The following is a 6,472-nucleotide window of genomic DNA, read 5'->3' as shown; positions in this document are numbered from 1 at the left end:
GGTAGCATTTTTGTTGTTGGACAGATATGATAGAGATAAATCTGACATCATTTATTCTAACACCACTTCTTCTCCCATTAATGTTACTACAGATGCATGGTACACACGCACACTCAGTTTTCACTCGTCACATAAAGGGATAAAATGAGTAGAGCGCTCTTAACCTTTCTTGTCTAGACATTGTTGGAAACCGGAGTACGAGACATTTAAACAAGCAATAAACTTAAGACAACAGACTTCACGGTAGTAGCTAATGCATCAACTACCTTTCTGTTGCAACCATGCAATTACTTTCAGTCCAGAAAATGACAAAATCAACTCAAATGATTAACATTGTGAAAAATAAATGGGTTCTTTCTCCTAAAAAAGACAACGCATTTTATCCAACGTATGACTGGGTTCAATCATTAAATTTACACGCGATGTAGGGATCAATGACTCATGTTGTGTGGGTTCATTGTTTCCCCACTCACAGAAACAGGCTTCACCCATTAAATCGTGCTAAACCTAAATAACTCTATTTGTGCACTGACTGCATTTTACCTTAAGGGCTTAATGTAAAATGATGAGTTACAGCAGCAAATTTGTCTCAGGAATTCTTCCATGGTAGGGTTTAGTTAATAACGCACATAACATTGATAAAATACATGAAAGTTTGGAAAATCTGACCGCCGTCATGTTTGAGGGGTTCAGTGATTTTCCTACAGCCTTGCGAGCTATGCTTAACATAGATCTAGATTTACGGTTAGCAGCTCAAGGGGGGGGCTCTGTCATGTATTAAGTGATCAATGCTGCACATTCATCCCAGACACTGAAGGTAACCTCACAGACACCATACATCAGCTAAAGCACCTCGCCACTAGTATATGGGCTCAAGATGTCCCTCACCCTTATTCTGGGTGGGATTGAGGCACTTAGACATTTTGGGAGGGGTGGAAGTCTTGGATGGGGAATATTGTGGTTCCAGTAATCTATGTGATCTGTTTCTGTTTTGAAGTATTTGTTGTATTATCCAAGTAATATGAAAGATGATTTTCTCTCTGTTTGCTCTTGAAAGGGTTCAGTATCAGGCAGTGCAAGTAAATGATGATGATCTTGGTCTGTTTGATCTGCCCACCTACAAAGAGGACGAATTTGATTCAGATTCCGCCTCTGAGGTCCTGTAAGATTCAAACTCATGTAACCCAATTGAATCCTCATATTTTTCCTTAAATGTATGTAAGGGTAGCTAGAGCCCAGAGGTTTAGATTCCTCAAAGAAATGTGTTATTTCTTTTCTTTTTTTTTGCACGAATGCTTCCAGTAATTTCCAAATGTATAATGATTAGGGTTGTAATCAAAAGTGGGGAATGTGATGGGAAAATTACATAGACAGTGATTTCCTACATAGGCAATGACTTTCTTCTGTGTAGTTATTCATTTCTTACTCATTTGTAAAAGTAAATCTTTCCGCAAGTTAAACCTCCACATATGCCTCTGAACCAATGTGCCTGCCTCTTACAGATATCACCTGTTTGGGGCCCTCAGTCTCCAGGGACAGCTAAAAAGTGTGACTTTGTTTATCACCGGAGTAAACAAATGGCAAACAGATGCAGGCGCCTGGGAGTTAGGCAAAGGTCAGGTTGCCCAAACTCTAGGTCAGAAACGGAACTTATCTATGGAAAAGATAAATCTCTGAACTTCTAAGGTAGAATGACAACCACGGTCATCTTTTGACGCACTAACCAGATGTACAGGGACAGCAACTGGCGCCAGTAAGTCTGAGGAGTAAGATGAAGTGTTTTTGTTTGAGATCAGAGTGTTTTTCCAAACATGATAGGGTTTTCTGTTGGGGCAGAAGAGGATATAAGGAGTTGTCTAATTTTACGCGGGCACCAGAATTGTGGTGTCACCTTGTTACTCTGTTTCGTTGTGAACTGCCATTCTTGTCATTTTTTTTGGTTGTTCTCTCGAGAAAATAATTAAACTCTTCCACCGAATATCTAAACTTTTAATCCAGTCTGCAGCCTGTCTTTATTTTGTTTTAACAAGGTCTCTTCTTCACACAAATTCCTCCCTCGCTGAACAGAAACTTCCACCACAGTCTTCACTGAGACTTGGTTAAATGACAACATTTCAGACTCTGCTGTACAACTGGAGCAGCTAGCATGCTATCGAGCAGACAGGGCCATTGAAAAGGGAGGAAAATCACGAGGAGGAGGAATCTGTGTTTACATCCGTGATGAATGGTGCCGGGACACTGTAGTAGTGTGCAAACACTGCTCACCACTGGCGGAGTTACAAGCCCGCGCCACAGAGCTGTGAGAGCAACATCCCTCTGCTCAACAATTTGAACCGCTTCTTTGCTCGCTTTGAAGCACAAAACAGCACTTGCCCACAGAAGCCCTCTCCCCCCCCTCCCCCTCCACACGAGCAGCCTCTGTGTCTCTCTGCCGATAGCGTGAAGAGGACACTTGCTGCTATCAACACTGGAAGGCAGCAGGCCCAGACAACATCCCAGGTCGTGCGCTGAAGGACTGCGCTGAGGAGCTTAAGGATGTCTTCACAGACATCTTTAACACTTCCCTGAAGCAAGCCATCGTCCCATCAAGCTTCAAAGCTGCCACCATCATACCTGTGCCGAAGAAAACGCCTCCATCCTGCTTCAATGACTACCGCCCCGTGGCACTGACACCCATCATAATGAAGTGCTTTGAGCGGCTCGTCATGTCACACATCAAATCCATTCTCCCCGCCACCCTGGACCCCTTCTAGTTTGCATACCGAGCCAAGCGGTCCACAGAGGATGCAATCTGCTCTACCCTCCACCCAGCCCTCACCCACCTGGATAAAAGAGACTCATATGTGAGATTGCTGTTTATAGACTTCAGTTCTGCATTCAACACCATAATACCAAAACAATTCATCTGTATACTTGACAAACTGGGACTCAGTACCTACCTCTGCAACTGGCTACTGGACTTCCTCTGTCAGAGGCCTCAAGTAGTACTGGTTGGAAATAATATCTCAAGCAGCATCACACTGAGCCCGGGAGCCCCTCAAGGCTGCGTGCTCAGCCCGCTGCTTTTCACACTGCTGACGCATGACTGCACTGCAACCTACAGCAACAACCAAATGGTGAAAATGCTGACGACACAACTCTGGTGGGTCTCATCACCAAGGACGACGAGACTCAATACAGGTTGGAGGTCGACCTTCTGACCACGTGGTGCAGGGACAACAACCTCCTGCTGAATGTCAGCAAGAGTAAGGAGATTGTTGTTGACTTCCGGAGAGGTTACATCCAACACCTACCACTGACCATCAACGGTGCTGTGGTGGAGAGAGTGAGCAGCACCAAATTTCTGGGGGTGCACATCAGTGAAGACCTCTCCTGGACCACCAACACTGCATCACTGGCGAAGAAAGCTCAGAGCCGCCTGTACTTCCTGTGGAAACTCAGGCGAGTAAGTGCCCCACCAGCCATCATGACCACATTCTACCAAGGCACCATTGAGAGCATCCTTTCCAGCTGTATTGCTGTGTGGGGCGGAAGCTGCCCTGAATACAACAGGAAAGCCCTGCAGCGCATAGTGAACACCGCTGGAAGGATTATTGGTGCCTCACTCCCCTCCCTGAAGGACATTTACACCTCCCACCTCACCCGCAAGGCAACCACAATTGTGACTGATGCCAGTCACCCCGCTCACAATTTGTTTGATCAACTGCCCTCTGGAAAGAGGTACAGAAGCCTCCTCTCCCGCAGCACCAGACTCACCAACAGCTTCATACACCAGGCTGTTAGGATGCTGAACTCTCTCCCCCCTCTACCCTCAGTTACATAAACATCCTGGACTTTGGACCCAAAATGGCTTCCTGGCTTTGCACTACTCCACTTGCACACTTTGCACACTTTTTGTTGTCCTGAAAACACTTGGGAGCACATTTCTGCTGCTCTTACATAACCGGCACCACTATGCTACCGCCTGACTTTTGCACATTACATTGACTGTCGACTGTATGCATAATTGCACATTTTTAACTCAAATTTTGCTGCTCTTATTTTCCTTATTGTATATATCTTCTTATTTTTACTTTTTATATTGTTTACTTGAATGTTATGTTTGTCTGTGGACCAAATTGGTTAAAAATGTCTTGTTGTCACCGTGGGATAGAGGGAAATGCAATTTTGATTTCTTTGTATGTTTTTTAACATGTGAAGAAATTGAAAATAAAGCAGACTTTGACTTTGACACACACACGATCTGTACATGCACTAATGGAAAGATGTTAGAGTTAGTGGGCTGCCAGCTGAACCAGCGCCCTGAGCGGTTGGGGGGGTACGTTGCCTTGCTAAACAGCACTTGGCAGTGCCCAGGAGGTGAAGTGGCATCTCTCCAGCCACCAATCCACACTCCCTAGTTTTTGGTCCATACAGTGACTTGAACCAGTGACCCACTGGTTCCCAACCCAACTCCCTATGGACTGATCTACTCCCTATGATCTGTCCAACTCTGGAGGTTACGGTGATAAGCTAAAGTCCTAATAAATTGGCGTGTTCCTTTAAACATTTCTATAGAGGGAAACAGAAGCTGTATATGTATCTGCATTTTGGTGGAACAATAAGTGTCTGTCTCTCTCTGAGTGGAAGCATGGAGTGAGTGGTGTGCTGAGAGTGAATGGAGACGTTGTTTTTGTGAGTATTTACTAACATTTTTCTACCTTTTTACTAACGTATATGGTGTAGATAGTGTGTGTGCTCGTGGTTGTGTCGCTGTTTTGATTGTTGGTGCGTCTTGTCGGGAGTTTGTGGGGAGGTTGTGTGTGTGTGTGTGTGTGCGTGGCTCCGCCACCGGCATGGCGTTCACCACGCTGAGCCGTAAGCACGGGTTCAAAGTGTCTCCGGGGTTCCCGTGCTCGGTGGAGGAGTGCAGCCTGGCCGTGGGGGAGGTAGTCGGCCACGGCAGCATCAGGTCGGCCGCCCGGATGAACGGTGCGGTCGTGGTGTTTGTTGATAGCGTGGACAAAGCTAACGCTGTGGTTTAGTCGGGGCTCGTTATTAATGACGCGCTGGTCTCGGTGACTCCGTTAACCACACCGGCTACTAGAGTCACCGTCTCCAACATCCCGCCGTTCATCCGGGACGACATCCTGCAGAGGGAACTGGGCCGGTACGGCAAGATAGTGTCCCCGTTCAGGATGCTGCTGTCAGGCTGCAGATCTCCTCTGCTGAGACATGTCGTGTCTCACAGGAGACAGGTGCTGATGATCCTGAATAACAAAGATGAGGAGCTGAATCTGGTATTCAGGCTCAAAGTTGATGGTTGTGATTATGTTGTGTTTGTAAATTCGGGGACAGTTAAATGCTTTGGCTGTGGGGGAGAGGGACATTTAGTCAGAGCCTGCCCGGAAAAAACTCAGAAAAGAGCTGAAAATGACAGGGGTGCTGGTGTACCGGGTCAGGGTGGAGATCAGCCTGTGGTTCTGCCTGAGGTTGACGAGGTTCTGCCTCAGATGGGACGGGAGGCTGGGGGTCAGTCTCTAGTCGGGTCTGGGGCTTGGGGCCGGGCCGCCTGTGGACCCTGATGGGGCCGGGCCGCCTGTGGTCCCTGATGGGGGCGGGCTGACTGTGGACCCTGATGGGGCCGGGCTGACTGTGGTCCCTGATGGGGCCGGGCTGACTGTGGTCCCTGATGGGGCCGGGCTGCCTGTGGACCCTGATGGGGTCGGGCTGACTGTGGTCCCTGATGGGGTCGGGCTGACTGTGGTCCCTGATGGGGCCGGGCTGCCTGTGGTCCCTGCTGTCTATACTGAGGTTGTTATGGGTGACACTGACACTTTGCTTAGTTTGTCTGCAAGGAAACGTAAGCAAAGGGACAAGAAAATGGTCTCTCAGGCCAAAAAGGTGTCAGTGAGGGAGGAGGAGGAGGAGGAGGTGGTGGAGGAGGAAGAGGTCTGTCCTAGTGTCAGTCAGCCTCTTGCTGACTCGCAGGTCTCTGTGGGCTCGGTGCAGGGTGAGCTGTACCCAGTCCTGCAAATTAGAAAGTTCCTTCAAAAAACTAAAAACAATAAAAAAGTGATACTCGACGATCATTTTGAAAACAAAGTGGTGTTGTCCTCGATCAGAGCTCAGATGAATCCGAGGGGGGACGGGGGCTTCACAGAACCTGAGTACTATAGGTTGAAGAAACTGGTCCTGAGGATCAAACTTGAGCTTTTGAATGATGATGACGATGACATGTAGGACAGTTTGTCTGTTGTCCCTCTTCGCCTTGTTTTATCTGGTCTGTGTCTTTCTCATCACCTCTAACACTATGAGTAACTTTAAAATCTCCACTCTCAACATAAAAGGAGGCCGAGATGTGATGAAGAGGGCTCGCCTATTTGCGTTTTTAAAACTTAAACGTATAAATATCGCCATGTTGCAGGAGACGCACAGCGACGCTGCTAACGAGACGGACTGGGGGAGGGAATGGGATGGGGGGGTGGTTTTA

The sequence above is a fragment of the Etheostoma cragini genome, chromosome 7 (genome assembly GCF_013103735.1).
Source record: "Etheostoma cragini isolate CJK2018 chromosome 7, CSU_Ecrag_1.0, whole genome shotgun sequence".
Classification (NCBI taxonomy): domain Eukaryota; kingdom Metazoa; phylum Chordata; class Actinopteri; order Perciformes; family Percidae; genus Etheostoma; species Etheostoma cragini.
The sequence above is the reverse complement of the archived record's forward strand: the minus strand, read 5'-3'. Positions refer to the sequence as shown.